We start from the raw sequence: 19913 nt of genomic DNA, 5'->3' as shown, positions 1-19913 counted from the left end.
TTAATTGAACCTGGTTCTTTGGGGAGTTAATAGAGGTGAGATCTTGCAGACGTTGGTGGATCTGAGCCAAGCAGTAAACTTAAATAGACTCAATAACTTCGGTTAGGTTAATTAGTAGATCTGACTAATTTGCCGGAATAAATTATCAGGTCCAAACCAACCCTGTCAGTGTTTCATTTATGATGTTACTTGATTATATGTATGTTGCATTTTACTGCTGTAAATGTTTAAAGTTGCGCTTGTATAGATGATCAGTGTTTCCCACAGATCTGAAATATACTTGGGCGGGTGGTGGCAGCGGGCAGGGGGGGGGTTCCGGAAAAAAACAAAAGTTTTAACAACATGTTTATTTATTGACTTTTCATTCCTGTATAATCATTTTGCGCAAAGATGGCACTGTTTGTCAGAGCACTTCATCCTTCTGGGATTTCATGAAGAACAGCTCCAACGCCTGTGTGTATGGGAACACCTCTGGTGCTGGTCCATTAACTGCCAGTGTTTCCCACAGATCTGTTTCCCACATATCTGAAATAGCGGTAGTAGCGGGAGGGGGGTGAGGTGACGTGCAACAACATTAACCTTTCTGTTGGTCGCTTGTTAGCAGACCCTTCACGCGATGGCAGAGCGAACAGGTACAGGCAGGGCCCATAATGATAGCCCTATAGTTTAAATCTACTACCCACACATGAACATATGGAAATGGGTTACTATTTAAAAAAATAAATGTATTTATAAATGTATTTAGGAACCTATCCATGTGATTTTTAGTGGGGGTCGACCTCAAATCCTATATGGGGGTTCAGGGGCATGCCCCCCCGGTAAGATTTTATTTTTTATTTTGGAGTTAAATGCATCAATCTGGTGCATTTTGAGGGGAAAATATAGAGACTAGATCTATGGAAACACCTATATTAAACAGAACTGTATACATTTCAATAATCATAAAATCATGGCCATAACCAATAACATACCATTTCCAATATGAAAAAAACACTGAAACTTGTTTATTAATTTATTTTTGGTTCATTTATAGTTGTGAGTGTGTCTGTGCTCCTGAATCAGCCTCTCCTGTCTCCCTCCTCTCCCCCCTGCTCCTCTTTTGCGGCTTTCACACCAGCGCTTTTCAGTTTCTAGCTCCGAGCGGGAGCTTTTCTGGTTCAGCTCCGGTTTCCCTTTTCAGCTCCCGCTCTGTTCACACCGCCCACTGGCGCCCCAGAGCTGCGTCATGGCGTCACCGTTTACATCGCTGATTTGCTCCCCAACGGAAGCCATTACGGCGCTCACAACAACAACTGCGTCGGGTCGATGATCGTGTTGCTTTTAATCACACGAAGCCAGAATAAATTGAATAACGACTTCTCCAACCTTATACTTTGCTCCAGAGTGCCGTGGTTCATTGTTTATTAATGTGTTTCTGCAGCATTTACCGACCGCTGCAGTGCTGGCTGCTCTTCCACGGGAGTTTATTCTCCCGTTAGCTCCCGGTTAGCTCACACTGCAGCGGCCGCTCTAAAGTATTCACTGTCCGACTCACACAAGTAGCTGATGCATATCCCCAGTTCCCCTTAGCCTAAGTGAATGTGTGTCAGTCTGAATTGACACTGTTTGGTATCACAACGCTGTTATGAAAGTTTCTCTGGTATAAAACGGGTGATGTTAGCATAGCAACCGAAGCTAAACTGACTACTTGCATCCGATAGCTGCAATAATACAAAACAACACGTCTGCCTCTCTCCACAATGATCAATAACAGTGAACGGATGGTCAAAGTAAGGTACAGATAAACAGAATCACACGAAGCCTGGTTAGTGTTGCCTGACTTTATAAAGTGTGTTTATAAGCACACTGCTTGTAGGCAGGCATGACAGTCGACCCATGTTCAGGGGAGGTGGGTTTAGTTTCCTGCACGCCTCGACGTAAGAGAGACGTAAGCGACGTCGCCTCTTAGCTCCAAAGCTCTTGCCTCTGGACCGACAATTTTTTGGAGCTGGAAATGAAGCGGATTCCGGAGCTAAGAGCCGGCGCCGCTGCGGTGTGAACAGGAAAACCCAGCGCTTTTCAGGCTCTAGCTCCGAGCCGGAGCTGACAAGGCGCTGGTGTGAAAGGGGCATAAGAGGCAGCAGCAAAGACTAGTTTTCTCTCAACAAGTTTTAAAAGTGTATCTTACCTTTGTTCACCTTAATATGTGTTTACATAACTGGTGACCACACCGTTTGAGACCCACTGAGAACTTAGACTAAGTTAACTATCTAAACACTCAGAGAGTCCTTTACCTCACCTGAGCTGAGCTTATCCCGAGCTTGAATGACACACAGAGACCAATCAAGGGCTTTGATTTATGATCTGTATGACAGTGGCCATGTCGGCAGGCCACATCATGTGGACAGCCAGCCCCTGTGTGAGGCAGGCCACTTAACAGGCCAGAAGGAGGCGAGATCAGTGCAAGGGAGCGAGGGATCATTGTCCACAAGTTAATCGATCGTAGATGGCGTCGTGGTCACGGACGAATAAAAAAACATTTTTTTTTTAAACAATTATTAAAAAAAGAAAGTCGCCAAATATACTTGGGCGGCCGTTAATATACCTGGGCGGCCCGCCCAAGTATAGTCTATGTGTGAGAAACGCTGGATGATTATAGATGAGGGAACCTGCTAAATATTAAAATATGTGTGTTTTATATATACAGTACCAGTCAAAGGTTTGGACACACCTTCTCATTCAATGGTTGTTTATTTTTAATTTGTTTCTACTTTGTAGATTAATCCTGAAAACATCAAAACTATGAAAGAACACATATGGAATTATCTAGTTAACAAAAAAGTGTGATTTTTATTCTAGATTCTTCAAAGCAGCCCCCTTTTGCTTTGATGACAGCTTTGCACACAGCTAGTGCAATTAATGGCTCACCAACTTTAAATGTTAACACAGAGAGAGAGATCAATAAAACACAAACACAGATATGGTTGAGATTAATCAATATTCAGTTGCACGACAACAAATAATAATATTGGAGTACATCACCTTGCTTCAACAGCAACCAATCGCGGAAATGCCCCAACGAGTAGCAGTTTTACACAGGCATATATAGCTACTGTAATGAACACACAGCCAGATTTTCCCCTATGAATGCCATACTTGTATATGTTTCAGATGTGGAAAGGTCACTATCTCATGACGTCTTTAACTAACAAAGACTTAACTGTATTATAACCTGAGGCTCTACCGACTGAGCTATGGAGCCTCTTTGTACTTCCGCTCACCCCTAATAATTACGGGGGAGACGATGGGGCCTCTTCTCTGGAAATGTAACTCAATCAGTGCATGACATTAAGGATTGTGGACGATGGCTCTGTGGGCCATCTAAGCTAATTTACAGATGACCCTGAGCCCAATAGAGATTGCCCTGAAAAATGCGGGCGGACAAAATGGCACGAAGGGTTTGGCGGGGCCTCCCCCTAGAAAATTTAGATTTTTGCAGGTCTTAGGTCAATTATAAGATGAACCACCACAATATTATATTGTACAATTTCAATTTTATTTTTCATTTCACTTGTTTGTTTGTTCTCGTTTGTGTTTGCTCGCTTGCATGCCCTGCATAGCTATAAGAAATACTTAAGTTGTTGGTCAAGACACTTTCCATCTGATGAAGGCAAATGCCTTCCCAGATGGAAAAAAGTAGAAAACATTACATTTAGTTGTAACTGCCAAAACAAACATTATTTACACTATTATGGCCCCTGTTAAATATGTTTGTAATGTTATCTACTGTAAGTTGTTCGAACGAATGCCTCCTCATCCGGAAGCTGACCGAGCAGACCCGAGCAGCAGTCGAGAGGAGCCGAGCGCATCCGCGAAGCACACAAAATGGCGACGTCAGAGTTCCCGTTAGCCGGCAAATCTAAATCTCTTCGGTCAAAATAATATCCCTTTAGCACAATACCGCTTCAGTTGCGCCACTTATGTGACAGACAAGAAGTGTATGTGACAGACAAGAATAGTCAATTCTAATGTCTAAAACGTAATGTGGAGAAAGAGATGTCCTGTATGGGTTGATTGTGCGTTGATCTGTTGGTAATGCCTCGGGGTTCCGGTGGGCATGTAAACAAATGCTGCGCTATACTTTGTGGCCTCACCCAGTTGCATAGCGACACTTATTGTTTAGGTGTCTTTTAATAAACAGGTAGTCATATCATTAGCTAGAACTAGCTGGATCTGATCGATATGGACATAAACGCGAGTGAAGTCTAATCTGACGGGAGAGAGAGATCAGCTGCTGCTGACGAGTCGACACACAGCTCTGCATGATCACATGCAGCGGTGAGGGGACAAAACACACACTTCAGGTTAGAATGTCACACATAGCTATTTTAATTACCTCTCAAACTACCTAAACTAGTTATAGATATGTTTAGTTTTACTGTCGGGTCACTCATTACTGGATCTGCGAGATGCATAGTACTGATGATGGGAGGCGTGTGGCGTAGTGGATAGAGCCTTGGTGTTCGGATCAGGGGGTCACAGGTTCAAACCCCACTGCAGTCAGCATGACATTGACTTCAATAAAATAATTTTTCAGAAATAAGGTCCCATGGGGCGGAAGTAGAAGGGCGGGACTTCGCCTCTCTATACACCGAGCAAAACCACACACACAGTGCATAACAACGGACTCCAGTACACGCTATTAAGGGCACAAAAGAGCATGCACAAAAGCGCGTGTCTACACACACACTATTAAAGGTAGGGTGGGTTCCAGCTCGAATGCACTAGAATTTGAAAATACACAACCGAAAAAAATCTGCCCCTTTCTTCAGAGTTCCTTACAGAGCCCCTCCTCCAACACACACAGACGCGCACATGACCAATGAGGGCACGAGATAAGTTTGTGCACAGATGGAAGGCTGACGGGCAGGTAGGCCATCCAGTAACGTTTTTCGCCCCGATTTATTGACAAATTATTGATAAATTCAGTTTACAAAAGGCAGAACTCATTCGCAAATTGTCCGTGTCCGCCATTGTTCGTTTAGAAATGTTAGTTTCGGTTCAGCTTGTCGATTCATAAGGAAATGCATCTCGCCGCTTTCTGTACAGTTAGACGGGGCGGGCGGGAAGTGTAGCACAGTGGCAGGGTTGGGAAGCAAAACTCGGTTCCAGGTAGGAACAAATAACAATTGTCCGGTACCGGGATTAATAAGAGTTGTGAGGACAGGAGACGAAGCCGAGCCCCGCGGACCGCAGCTCTCTCATATGCTCAGTATCAGCTGATCGCTGCACGGCGCAGCTCAGCGTCTCTCTCTCTCTCTCTACACACTGCAGATCCGCTGCCCGTTTAACAGCCTCATCTTTGTCAAACTTTCTTATGTTCTTTCTCTAACACGTAATGAAAGTTATTAAGCGTTTTAGCTCCTGTGTTGTTAATATTGACCAGCATTTCCTTTATGAAGTGAAGCAGCCTCCCTGTCTGTGTCCTCGCGCTGTCCTCAGATCCCCGGACCCCCAGACTCGGAGGAGCACAGGGATGTCAGTATTGTTTATGAAGCAGGGTATAGAAAGTACATTATTGAAATGAAAATACTATTTATTTACTTTTACAAACAGTGAGTAGCTGGGCAGCTGCAGCATGTGTATTGCAGGACATGTGTAAGCATGCAAGCGTCTTTGAGTTGTAGAAAAGCGCTAGGCCTATATAAATATAATAATAATAATAACTTTATTTGTATCGCACCTTTCATACAGGGGATTGCAGTTCAAAGTGCTTTACATCAGTAAAAAATAAGACATAAAATCAGTGTAAAACAAGCAGCAAGAGCAAAGCATAAAGTGGGATAAAATAATTAAAAATAAAAACATGGGGAATAAAACATAGAGAAATAGTGCAATGTCAATCACAGAGAATAGTGCAGTATAATAGAGTAAAATCAGTCAAATGCTTTGGTAAAGAGAGAGGTTTTAAGCTGCCTTTTAAAAATGCCTAACGTATTGGCTTCCCTAATATTGTTGGGTAACGTGTTCCACAGTTTTGGGGCGTAGTTTACAAAGGCTGCATCACCGATCTTCTTATGACTCTTTCTGGTGACCTCTAATAGACCTGCATCTGATGATCGCAGTGTTCTGGCAGGTGTGTAGTTCATTCATGGAGCCATGTAGCTGGGTCCTTGTCCATTTAGAGCTTTGTATATGAGGAGAAGCACCTTCAAATCAATTCTAAAAGTTACAGGAAGCCAGTGTGGAGTAGCTAAGACAGGACTAACGCGTTCCCTCCTTTTGGTATTCGTCAGTAGTCTAGCTGCAGAGTTTTGAATGAGCTGGAGTCTTCCAATAGCTTTCTTGGGGAGACCAGTGAATAGTGCATTGCAGTAGTCTAGTCGGCTAGATATTAAAGCATGAATTAGCTTCTCTGCATCATTGTGATTTATGAATGGTCTTACCTTCGCTATGTTTCTGAGATGAAAGAAAGCTATTTTGGTCACTTTGTTTAAATGGGCGTTGAAGTTCAAATCTGAGTCCAGGATGACACCGAGACTTGTCACCTACGGTTTAATCCAAGTGGTTAAACTTCCTAGATTATTTGTTAGCATCTCTCTTTTTGAGATAATAATAATGTATTATTATTATTATTAGGCCTATATGTTCTCTGTCTCACATGCAGGCTGCAGTGTAACATCAGAGGAGACTGGGCCAATTGTACATTCTCAAACTGCACCACTTAGAACTAACTAAACAATGCAGAGATTATTTTTATATAATTCTATTCAATAACCGTAAGAAATTAAACAGTATGAAGTGATTTGTAAATAGGAATACAGATTTGACTTAATGTTTTCATAAATATATTTTTCTCCCAGTTTGTCATGGGACTTATTTTTACCCTCTCAAAGAACCGGAATCGAGAACCGAAAATAACCGGAATCGAAAAAAGCAGAACCGGAATTGTTAAAATCCAAACGATACCCAACCCTATGTGCGATGCAGTAAGACCTTACCGCTCACTTACGTTAGCGGTGTCGTAAAAACCGTGGGAAAATGTAAAATACGATGACGAAGAAGAAGATTCCAGTGGCCCCAATTTGTGTCCATTCTGGACAAGTGAAAAATGTATTCGGACAAGTAAATTGCCAAACTCACTTGTCCATGGACAAGTACTCTCTAAAAACTTTTTCTCACACTGAGGCATAATGCTCCTTTCACAGATTCTGCGTCATCATGCCCTGCATCTTCTATTTCAATTTCAATCTTTTTAGCAGATCTAGCGTTTTTAGTGAGAAAGAATTCCGAGATACTTTTGTGTGCCTATGTAACAGAGTTATAACGGTTGGTGTAAAATCCTGGTTAAATTGGAGAATTACGCCATCTTGTGTTACAAACGTGTGCCTGCATTACTGTAGCTTTGTTACCGCAATGGATTTTGGGAGATTCTCATACCATTGTATTATGTCAGTGGACAAAATGTTATTATTTTATTAATAATAATAATGCATAATGCAGAGGGAAATAACTCTCAGAATAACGTTATTAGCACATTTCTACAATTTGAGGAATGAATGTTTTTAATAAGGGCTATACAAGTGTTCATACTGGGTAGTTTATTTAGTTTAAAAAAAATTATCCAACGATTTACAGACCACTCTTTCCCCGTGTAAGTCAATGGGAAAAAGTGTTTCCGGGCCTGGCAACCAAACAGAAGTGTAGTACCGCCGTTTGGCCACCACGAATATTTTCATCTGAGTCCAGCGCACTTCCTGGGGGCTTGGTAAGGTGCTATTGTATTATGTCAGTGGACAAAATGTATGTTATTATTTTATTAGGACAATAACGTTCTGTTGTGTTTGTTTAGTTTAATGATAGTCGTTTAATGCTCACAGCAACATGTTTTTTGTGTGATTGGCTATTTGTGTTATATGATTTATTAATGTGACCATCAATAGAGAACCGCAGTGACGCGTCCTAAAACCTGGAAGTAAACTCCTTCCGGTTCCTTCGTCAAAAAAGCTATACAATGTCTCCATACGATTTTGGATAATAGCTCGAAATAAGGTCTGTGGTTGACACACATTTAAAGAGCAACTTGCAGGTTAGAGACACCAGTGAATAAATGTGTAGGAAAATTATGAATACACTAGATTTTCAAAAAAAAAATACAGAAATATACACTACAGTGACATCTGGCGTAGTTTTAGCAGTGGCGAACCGTGTCTATCACAACTGGACCTTCTGTAGACACACACCCCCCCCCCCCCCTCCGCGGCATTATAATGTCCGTCTTTTCACTGAATTGTCGTCTTGAAAAGGGTACTCACAACAATTCCACAACAACTTCATCTTCACCTGTTGCATTTGTCATTTCAACGATAAAACGGCATGATTGCTTCGTCGCATTCATCTAGATCCTTCTAGAATACCCTGGAACCGAGGGAAACTCTGAAAGAATACGCCCATTGGCTAAAAACTCAATATCTGATTGGTTGATCAAAATGTCAGTCCAAACGCTCTCATTCAGTGCAACGGCCAGGGCATTTGATCAAGGATGTAGAATACCTTGTTGAAGGATGTTCTACCCGGAGACCCAGAACAAGATCTGATTGGTTGCTTTCTTTTCTAACACAAAACCACTGAAATGCGTAGTGCATGGTCCGAGAAGGACAAACAAATCAACGTAACACTGTAATATTACAGATCAACTACACAGATACGATCAGCCGTATCAGCCGTATCTCGCGTTACCTAATGCAACTCCACACTACGTCTTACGGTGCTATACCGGAGGGGAGACGCGAGATACGGCTGATACTTGGCGATCTGGCGGATAAAGGTTGTGGAGCCTCCGTTGATATGCCGTTGTAAATGGCTTGATGGAAAGCAGGTGTGTAGTCGGGGAGGGTGCACAGCTGATTGTAGCAGGTGAGTGGAGGTTGAGCCGGAAGCCAGGAGTGACAGCCACCACTCCAACACAGACAGGGGGAAACAAACAAACACAAAGGAGACGGCTGGAGCAGTACAGCCACCACAGCGTTACCTAATGCAACTCCACACTACGTCTTACGGTGCCGTGTACCAGAGGGGACAGAGAGAGAGAGAGAGAGAGAGAGAGAGAGAGAGAGAGAGAGAGAGAGAGAGAGAGAGAGAGAGAGAGAGAGAGAGCAGCGAAGGGGGAGAGAGAGATGTAATACGGTTTCCTGATAAAGCTGTGGAGAGTATGTGCTGCAGGGAGGTGGATGCACAACGCACCCAGGAACGAACGCTAGCTCCGGTCCTTTTCCCGTGAGGGAAACTGTGGACTCGATGTCCTGACAGACTCGAGTTTGTGCAACCTGCACAAACACAAGCTCACCATGATTACAAATGCTGAAATGCAATGAAAAAATACCGAAAAAATACCAGCTCACTAAATCACAACCGCTCAAACTACAAACTACTACCGCGGATTGGGCAGAGAAGGAGTCCGAGAAAGTTGCTCCCCCATGTGACGTAATATGACGCGTTTGACGTATGACGTTAAAATACGTAGCAGAGCTCAGAGCGTCTCCTTTCACTCTGAATTATAAAACATATCAAATCCTGCATTAACATTTGTAATCTTCAGGCAAGGTTAAGCATAAATGTAGTAAAAAAAAAAAAGCTGCAAGTTGCTCTTTAAGAGACTGATCACGTTTTGTTCAGCCGGATAATCTCCACATGTCTCCCCTACTTTTATAATTTTCTAATCAAATCTAGTTGCCAGAAGTAAAATGCTAACGTTATGCTATAAAGGAACAACAGCAGGGTCGCTGCTTCAACGTCAAGCCGACTTAAGATCCATATTCAAACATGCAGACTCTAAATGGTACAAGCTGAAGCGTTTGTTTGAACAGTCTGCAGGAGGCAGGGACTTGCTTTCAAGCAGAACAGGGCAAACAAACTTAGCGGAGAGAGTTTTACGTGTTCGGTGTAATGACGTAAAACGGCCTGGACAACTTCTGTAGTCCTATTCAGCCACTTGGTAACAACCATCGTTTTTCAGACACGTCAACTCTTCAGAAATCACCAGTGGGGTCACTGCTGATGTATTTAATGTCGTAGAACAAAAGGTGATCCGTCTCTTCAATTTGTGTCAAACGCAGACCTTATTTGGAGCTATTTTCCAAAATCCTATAGAGAATTTGAATTGCTTTTTATCGAAGGAACCGGAAGTGGTAAAAACTTACTTCCGGGTTTTAGGACGCGTCACTGCGGTTCTCTAGAGCTAATTTGAGCTAATAGGCTAACGTAAGCGTGGTGCTATCTCTCCAACATAACGCAGCTCACGTGTCCATTTTATGTTGTCCATTGAAATGCAGATGTGAGTTTTGTACACCAGTTTGTTTATGTTTAATGTTTCACATTTTGTATACTACCACTATACGATCATTGTTGTGTTGTTGATTATTGGACACTTATTTTGTAAAGGAGATTTACTAACTAACTAAAAAAAATTTTTTTTTTTCTTCCCTGAAGCTAAATAATTTATTTTATAGTTTAAAAGCATCATTTGAATAATATATAATATAAAATATATCTCAGGCACAATGAAATGTAATCAAAAAATAAATATCAAAAAATTAAATTTGCAGGCAGAGGAGCTCCGCCTGCCTGACGCTAGGGGGTGCTGCAGCGCCCTCAGCACCCCTCTTCCAGCGCCCCAGAACTAAAGTGTTATTAATGTGATAATAAAGTGTTACTGAAGAGTGTAAAGTGTTAATGAAGAGTAAAGGGAACAGACCTGCTCTGTGTATCCGAAGCTGAGGCTGTAAAACAGCGTCCAGTAGTTTCTGGAGTCTCTTGTTCTCCTCTTTGGAAAGAAACAGCTCCTCCTCGAGCTCTGCTATTGTTTGTTCAAACAGAGCAAATATCTCTTCAGAAGCAGCAGTGACTCGCTGCTGCTTCAACGACTGCAGCATTTGGTCTTTACTCATGTTTCCTAGATCACCTTTCCCTGCAGACTACGTTAAACACACAGTTTCTCTCTCCGTCAAACTCTGACAAATCTGACTATTGTTGCTCACGTGTTTCCAGCTAGCATGCTAAGCTAGCTCCTATAGTCCGAGGTAAACGCTCCAGAAAAAAGAGCACAGAGTCGATTCAGAGGTTTATCCAGACACACAGATGATGGATCAGTAGAGCTGGAGCTCACACACACTTTCTCAGGAACACAAGAGAGAACCGTAGCGACGAGACGCCACATGCAGGGCTCGAGTTAATTGTGAGCCAATGGGAGCTGAGCTCCCACAAGGAGGTATGATGTCACTGCATCCGTGGGAGCTCAGACCACTAGCTAATACATTACCAATAACCATTATTTTTTTTTATTTTTTTTTTTATTGAGTCAGGCACAATGACTTTACATGTATACAGTCAATATTTGTCCCTTTCCCCCCCTCCCGGTCCTAGCTAGTAAAGTAAGTAAATAGATACATATATAGGTACAAATAAAGTAATGTAACAGATAATATTAGTTTAGTTTAGTTTATTTATTTTTTTCGAGCGTGTAAAACCAAAGAAAATACAAATGAAACAAAAGATGATACAGACATGATACAGTACTATACAAATGAATGCAATAAATAAACGAAATATTTAAATAATAATTGAATAATCTGTAGTATCATTGTCTGATAACAATAAACAACAAAACTTTAGCTAATTACACGTCCGAAAAGGGGTCGGAAGAAGTTTACACTTATTTAATCCGACCCCTTCTCCCTTTTGTTTTTACTTTTTTTTTTTTTACATCTTAATATACGTTAACATACAATATAAATGAATACCTTAACCTTGAATAATTCATATAATCATTCATATAATATATACAGGCAAGTTAAGAGAATTGTCTCTATATATTTATAAATATATATATACACATATGTATACACAAATTCATAAACATAAATTCATAAATTGAATACAAAACAAGAACATAACAGTTATGATTTAGCAGTTTCCTCCCTGTACCTTGTGAGAATTGTGTCTTTATACCTCTTTTTAAATAGTTTGATGTTTGGACATCCCTTTAGCTCCTCACTCACATCGTTCCAGATCTTCACCCCACAAACAGAAACACAAAAACTTCTCTTTGTTGTGCGCACCCTAACATTAGTGAATGTAAATGAACCACGTAAATTATAATTCCCTTGTCTTTCATTGAACAATGTCTGAATATTCCCAGGTAATTGAACGTTTTTTGCCTTAAACATGATTTGTGCAATTTGGAATTCAACAAGATCTGACAGTTTTAATAATTTTAGCTCTAAGAATAATGGGTTTGTATGATCCCTATAGCCGACATTTGTAATAAGTCTTATTGCTCTTTTTTGGGGGATTGTGTTGTAGTTTTATAATTACTGCCCCAAACCTCTGCACATTAACTTAAATAAGGTAACACCCATGAACAGTAAAGAATGTAAAGGGAATTTTTTATCAAGAATCTGTTTTGCCTTGTTTAAAATTGCAATACTTCTTGAGACTTTGGAATGAATATGTTTTATGTGTGGTTTCCAGCTCAGTTTCTCATCAATTGTGATTCCAAGAAATGTATGTTCTTTAACTCTCTCAATGAAAATCCCATCTATCTTAATGGATGCTAGTGTATTGCTATTTCCAAATATGATTAATGTTGTTTTATTCATGTTTAATGATAACTTATTACTGTTTAGCCATAACTTTAGTTTGCATATTTCAGCTGTGATCTCTTCTAATAGCTGTACATTGTCCCCAGAACAAAATATATTGGTGTCATCAGCAAACAAAACAAACTTGAGTACTGTCGATACATTGCATATTTCATTAATATACATAATAAATAGTTTTGGCCCCAATACTGACCCCTGGGGGACACCGCATGTAATGTCCAAATATGAAGAACAACACTCTCCCAGCTTCACAAACTGTTGCCTGTTGGTTAAATAACTTCTTACCCATTCCAAAATGACACCCCTGATTCCATAACGTTCCAGTTTCTTTATTAATATGTCATGATTAATTGTGTCAAATGTTTTTTTTAGGTCAATGAATATTCTAATGGCATGTTTCTTTTGATCAATTGAGCTAGTAATTTCTTCAAGTGAGTCTATTAAAGCCATCGATGTTGATCTATTGGCTCTGAATCCGTATTGACTTTCGGTGAGAAGTTTGTGTTTTTCTATGAAATTGTGCAGTCTGTTATTGAAAAGCTTTTCAAGAATTTTTGAGAATTGTGGTCGAAGTGAGACAGGTCTATAGTTTGTGAAGTGATGTTTGTTCCCAGCTTTGAACAAAGGTATGAATTTTGCTATTTTCATTTTGTTAGGAAATGCACCAGTTTGGAATGATAAGTTACATATGTGTGTGAATGGTTTTGAAATAACATCTATAACCTTTTTTAATACAGTCATGTCAATGTCATCACAATCGGTAGATTTTTTGTTTTTACTTTTCGTTACAATATCAACAACTTCTCTTTCATCCACTGCTGTGAGGAACATTGAGAAAGGATTAAGTTTTATTAAGTTTTCCAGTTTTTCTTCTGATGTTCCTCCATCAGGGATTTTGCCTGCTAATTTAGGTCCAACATTTACAAAGAAATCATTGAAACTGTTGGATACAACATCCATATTTTCTTCTTCCTTATCCTTGTCAATGAAGTATGTTGGATAACTCCTTTTTCTAGACCCATTTTTTATAATACTATTCAGTATGCTCCATATTATTCCTTTAATGTTGTTTTTATTTTTGTCGAGTAATTTCCGATAGTATTCACTTTTGCAGGTCCTTCTTATAATTGTTAATTTATTTTTATATTTTTTATATCTAATCTCTGTCTCTTTTGTTTTATTTCTCATGAAATCTCTATACAATGAATTTTTCTTTTTACAGGCATTTTGTAAACCCCTTGTGATCCATGGACATTCTGCATATTTAATTTTTCTACTGTATTTGACAATTGGGCCGTATGTATTATATAATGATAAAAACATTCTCAGGAATTGATCATATGTCAATATTGTTTTCTTTGTATAAATCATCCCATCTTTGTGCCAGTAAAGCATTTTTTAAAGCGTTCATTGCTTCCTCTGATCCAACTTGTCTGTATTGAGTAGCATTGTCCGGCATGTTGTTACTGTAGTTTTTGTCATAAACTGCAAATACTGGTAGGTGGTCACTTATATCATTTATTAAGAGTCCACTTACTGTATGGTTTTCTATGTCATTTGTGAATATATTGTCTATGAGAGCACAGTGCGATGTGATTCTGCTCGGTCTAGTAATTTTTGGATATAAACTCATACTGTACATTGTGTTGATCAATTCTTCTGTCATGCTGTGATTATTTGGATTCAGAAGGTCAATATTGAAGTCACCACAAATGAAAACTGTTTTATGAATCACAATATTTCCTCCATCCTTGAAAATCTCAATACTAGAGCCGGGTGCTCTATGTATACAACTGATGGTTACATTTTTCGTTTTTTCTTTGCAGATTTCAATCGTGATACATTCCAATACATTATCAATCACTGTTGACATATAATTCATCACCTTAAATTGTAAAGTATTGTCCACATACAAGGCTACTCCTCCTCCACCCTTGTTTTGTCTATTGATGTATCTGAGTTCATAGCCCTCCAGCTCAAAGTCTATGCCTTTGTCCTCCGTGATCCAAGTTCCAGATATGGCAATGATGCTAAATGTTTGTTGAAACTGATTTAAATATTCCTTGATGAGGTTAAAGTTTGTATACATGCTTCTGCTGTTGAAGTGAATAATAGATAGCTTGCCCTCTGATGATATGCTCTGGTTGTACTGTTGATCAGTGTAATAACAGCAGTTGTTGATGATAGAAGAGAAGCAATTATTGTCCGGGTCTATTTCATAATCCAGATCTTTTGTTTTATAGTCAGTGTATTCAAATGTTTTTAGCAACAGTTGGTCTTGTTCCTTGATCATCTGAGACATATTAAAATGTTCCCCTATTGAAGATGATTGCCTCCATTCAGTGTGAGTCATGGTTGTGTGTGCTTGTTACCTTATGTGTGGTCCAGAACATGAAGATTATTGGTATTTATCCAGATCCTCCATGTTTCTGATGACCAGTACGTTGGCCTCCTCAGGTGTTCCGTTTAGCTTTATAAATATTTTGCAGTTTGTTGTCCAGGTGTTCTGAATTTTCTTCTGTTTTTTCATGAAGCGAGCCTTTCTGGCTATGTCGCCGTTGTACTTGGTCAGATGCTCGTTGATGTAGACATCTGATCCTTTCAGCTTCCTTAAAAGTTCAAATTAATGGACTAGGAAATAAGGAATAATAACAATAACACATGTACCCATATACTGTGGTGACACCATATTGTGGACCATAATTCACCTGTTGTATTGTGTTGCCACACGGACCCTTTAGTGAGAACACTGAGCTGTGGCTATTCATTCCTGCTAGCTCGTCAGACAGAGCAGTTCATGCATTATCCTCCGAGAGTTTAATGAATAATAAAGTGTGGAAGTCAATTCTGAATACACCGCCTCCGACTCCCTTTTCACGGCACTACAATACTCACATATGTATACCCACATATACACATACGTGTGCATACCTACACATACCTACACACACATATACACATACATACACGTACATACATGTATATAAAGACAGAAACAAAACCAACAACAACAAAAAAGCACATACATTCATAGTCCCCCCCTTTCTTCTTAATGTGGCTTAAGTTCAGCTATGTAGGCTATCATAGAGCCGAATAGTTTTGAAGAGCCCCTCAGGTTATATTTAATCTTCTCCAAGTTCAGGTACATCATTAGATCTTTAAGCCATAGAGATGCTTTAGGTGGTATTGAAGATTTCCATTCTAGGAGTATTCTTCTACGTGCTAAAATCAACCCGGTATCACGCCGAGACGTGAACATGTGACGTTTTACCATTGCTGGGAGACGTGAAGATGTCACGGTTGGTTTCGTCTTTTCAAAGCGTGACAGCTACACGGTATTGTTAACAGTGGAGAAATAACCGCAAACCCCGACCTAATGATTTATTTTGTAATAGCCACACTCGATTATGCCGATTTTCTTGTTGCCCCAGCTGGTCGACACCTCTTTTAGCAGAAACAAAGGCTACATTAATGTATTAAATCCAGTGGCGGCCAGCCCATAGGGGCGCTACGGGCGCCGCCCCACCTCTTGCCAGATAAAAAAAAAAAAAAAAAAAAAATATATATATATATTTAAAAAATATATATTTAAAAAAAATATATATTATATATTTTAATTTTTAATGAACAAGGTAAATATCATACAATTGGTATCACAAAAATGTATAATCTACAATACAATCTCGTTTAAAATTGTGTTACGATGTCTAAAGTTACTGATAAGTCACCTGTTTCCTGCCTGGCCTTGCACATGGCATTAGTTTATCATTACCGGGCGGAGCCCCCGAGCCAAACAGCAGCAACCAGCACGTTGCAAAAGTCTCAATAGTAAACTGTGCCGCCGAAACATAATTTCAGCCAATCAGCGCCGTCAAATATTTTGGTCACGTGGGCGCTCACGTTGGCGCCCATGTTGCTTACGTGCGTTGACGTAAGTTGTTTTTTAGACTCGTGAGTGACCAAGGTGACGCAGTATTTGGATGAGAATGGTGTGCAGGTGGAGTCGCCGGAGCCTCGGTCCGCCCAAGAGCTACTCTCCAATCCTTTTGAAAGGAGAAGTTTGGGAGATAAATTGATACTTAAAGACCTTGGACCGGACCAACCCGATTTGTATATATCACAGCAAGCTCGTGAAAAAGACAAAAGGTATCAACAAGGCTTCTCACATGGCTAGCTAGATGCAAACAGGTAAATGCTATCTTTTGTTTCCCATGCTTGCTCTTCAAACAGCCGGGGACAGATATGATCTGTTCAGAAACTAGACAAAAGTTACACAAGTACAAACCACAGACTGTCTGTGTCATGGAGAATACAGTCGCTGGTTTATTTATGTCTGTATAGGCCGTTGTTGTGAGTGTGGACGGTCGGAGCATATATAACGTTAGCTTAGCCAAGCTCCATTCAGAAAACAAGCATTCTAAAAAGTTTTTCGCCTGCCGTCTGTCTGCAGATTTGTCAAAGCATTAATTCATGATTTTTACTAACCGGTATCAGTATGTTGTTAATTTGGCATCATTTTGAAACGTGTATTACAATTAAATCACGGTCAAATATGTTCATGTTGTTGTAGTTGTAGCTCCCGAGCCAGCGCGTCTTGTTTGCATGATGCGAGTAAACACAGCTGGCAGCTGCGGTGAAACTCGAGCGACAAGAGCGATGCGATAGGAGCGTTTAGAGCGAAGCGAATGTTCGCATCGCGTCCGGTCTGAACACAGCATTAAAGCGAGCTCCGCGCTGCACTGGAAACGCGCCATTACATCACCAGAAGTCCTAATTTAAGGGGTCATTTCTCCCAAAAAAAAATGTTTTACTCACTCTATCAACAGCCCCACCAAAAATATTTTCCACCAGCCGCCACTGATTAAATCGATGTTAATCCATGCGTGGAGATGTAGAACAAACGGACGTGACGTTGTGAATAGACGTCGATGATTGGATGGTTATCCGCAATGCATGCTGGGATTTGGTGTTTATGTGATGTGAAATCTGAAAACGTTTTTTAAAAATACAATAATACTTTAAGAGTGTACTTGCTTTTCTCTTTGAAAGTCATCATATAACGGCATCGCAATACACGGTTCGGCTGCATTAAATATTACATATCTGCCGTAATTCTCTATTGATAGAGCCCTGCTGATACGTTCTCCTGTTTGTCTCTTGACAAACAGGAGAACTGCCGCCAGAGCTGAATATGTGACGTGGATCATAAATATATAAGCAATTAAACATTATCTTACATTTCTTTTCACACAATACGTCTCCTTGCAGTATCAACACTAATTCGGCTAATTTTGATATTTGATCCAATTGGTAGATAGGCTGTATTTACACCATAAAGGTGCACAGCTCTGATATAAAGGGACACCCAGTGGTTAAAGCATGTTATTGAATTTCATTATTTTTATTATTAGATATTAATAGGATCCCTATAAAGTATATTCATTACTCGTTATTCTCTACTAATAGTTAATTAAAGACTGTATATAATGACTAGTTTGCACATCCCTTTCAAGATTTCAAGATGAATGAAAAACTTGGGTCGCAGGTTCCTCAAGTGCATTACAAGACATCTATCAATATGTGTGTACTACACCATTAAACTGTCATTCTGCCGCTGCGGGACATTAGCCTGCGTACTCCCACAGGGTGTTGCACAGCAAAGAAGGGGGCGGGTAGATCGGCCGGGATTGGGGGGGTTCCACCATAGATTCAACTCTGTGATGAGGCTCGGCCTCCCCCACTTGTCCCTGGTGTGTGTGTGTGATCTGATTGGATGACAGCTTTTCACACCTGTCTGTAGGCTCAGGCCCCCCCAGGTGGGCCCTGCTCAACACTAAAGATCCACAGGGGCTATTCAGGGTCTTCAGGGTGATGAGCCTCTGTTTCACAGGAGGATTACAGAGCTCACTGAATGGGCCCCACAAAAGCAGAGCAATATGAAGGGGTTAAAATATGGCTTAATATCTGATGAGACGCACAGACGTGTTCTTCATCAAGAGAGGAGGACGAGAAGAAGACTGACGGACGTGTTCTTCACGAAGAGAGGAGGATGAGGAGAAGACTGACGGACGTGTTCTTCATCAAGAGAGGAGGACGAGGAGAAGACTGACGGACGTGTTCTTCACGAAGAGAGGAGGACGAGGAGAAGACTGACGGACGTGTTCTTCATGAAGAGAGGAGGACGAGGAGAAGACTGACGGACGTGTTCTTCATCAAGAGAGGAGGACGAGGAGAAGACTGACGGACGTGTTCTTCACAAAGAGAGGAGGACGAGGAGAAGACTGACGGACGTGTTCTTCATCAAGAGAGGATAACGAGGAGAAGACTGACAGACGTGTTGTTCATCAAGAGAGGAGGACGAGGAGAAGACTGACGGACGTGTTCTTCATGAAGAGAGGAGGACGAGGAGAAGACTGACGGACGTGTTCTTCACAAAGAGAGGAGGACGAGGAGAAGACTGACGGACGTGTTCTTCATCAAGAGAGGATAACGAGGAGAAGACTGACGGACGTGTTCTTCATGAAGAGAGGAGGACGAGGAGAAGACTGACGGACGTGTTCTTCATGAAGAGAGGAGGACGAGGAGAAGACTGACGGACGTGTTCTTCAACCAGAGAGGAAGACGAGGAGAAGACTGACGGACGTGTTCTTCATGAAGAGAGGAGGACGAGGAGAAGACTGACGGACGTGTTCTTCATGAAGAGGAGAAGACTGACGGACGTGTTCTTCACAAAGAGAGGAGGACGAGGAGAAGACTGACGGACGTGTTCTTCATCAAGAGAGGATAACGAGGAGAAGACTGACGGACGTGTTCTTCACGAAGAGAGGAGGACGAGGAGAAGACTGACGGACGTGTTCTTCATGAAGAGAGGAGGACGAGGAGAAGACTGACGGACGTGTTCTTCATGAAGAGAGGAGGACGACCAATGAGGGCACGAGATGAGTTTGTGCCCCGATGGAAGGCTGACAGGCAGGTAGGCCAGGCAGGCAGGTCGTGCTTTTTACAGCGCCACGCCTTCCACAGCTGAGATTTTTTTATGGATTTTTTGTCAAAGCACTTCAGATATTCATTGCTATCGGGATGTTAAGAGCATTCCATGGAATATAACAAAAAGTGTATTTCGAGCCGGTTTCTCAAACGTACCTACCCCACCTTTAACTGTATTTATGTGTTGTTCTTTTCTTTTCACTCTCTCTGTAAAGCGATTATTCGATTATTATTATTATTATTATGTATGACAGAGAGCTTGAAAATGTATGTATTTTTATTTATTTT

The 19913-nt window shown here is 40.8% G+C and overlaps 1 protein-coding gene across 1 annotated transcript in view; it reads right to left on the bottom strand.

Moving 5' to 3' along the window:
- Positions 1-19913, bottom strand: part of LOC117453948 (uncharacterized) — a 159581-nt gene that overhangs the window by 39604 nt on the left and 100064 nt on the right. The gene's annotated exons all lie outside the window — the stretch shown is intronic.

This window comes from Pseudochaenichthys georgianus, chromosome 10 (genome assembly GCF_902827115.2).
Source record: "Pseudochaenichthys georgianus chromosome 10, fPseGeo1.2, whole genome shotgun sequence".
In the NCBI taxonomy this organism is placed as follows: domain Eukaryota; kingdom Metazoa; phylum Chordata; class Actinopteri; order Perciformes; family Channichthyidae; genus Pseudochaenichthys; species Pseudochaenichthys georgianus.
Note: the sequence above shows the minus strand (reverse complement) of the source record. Positions and strands in the feature narration are given on the sequence as shown.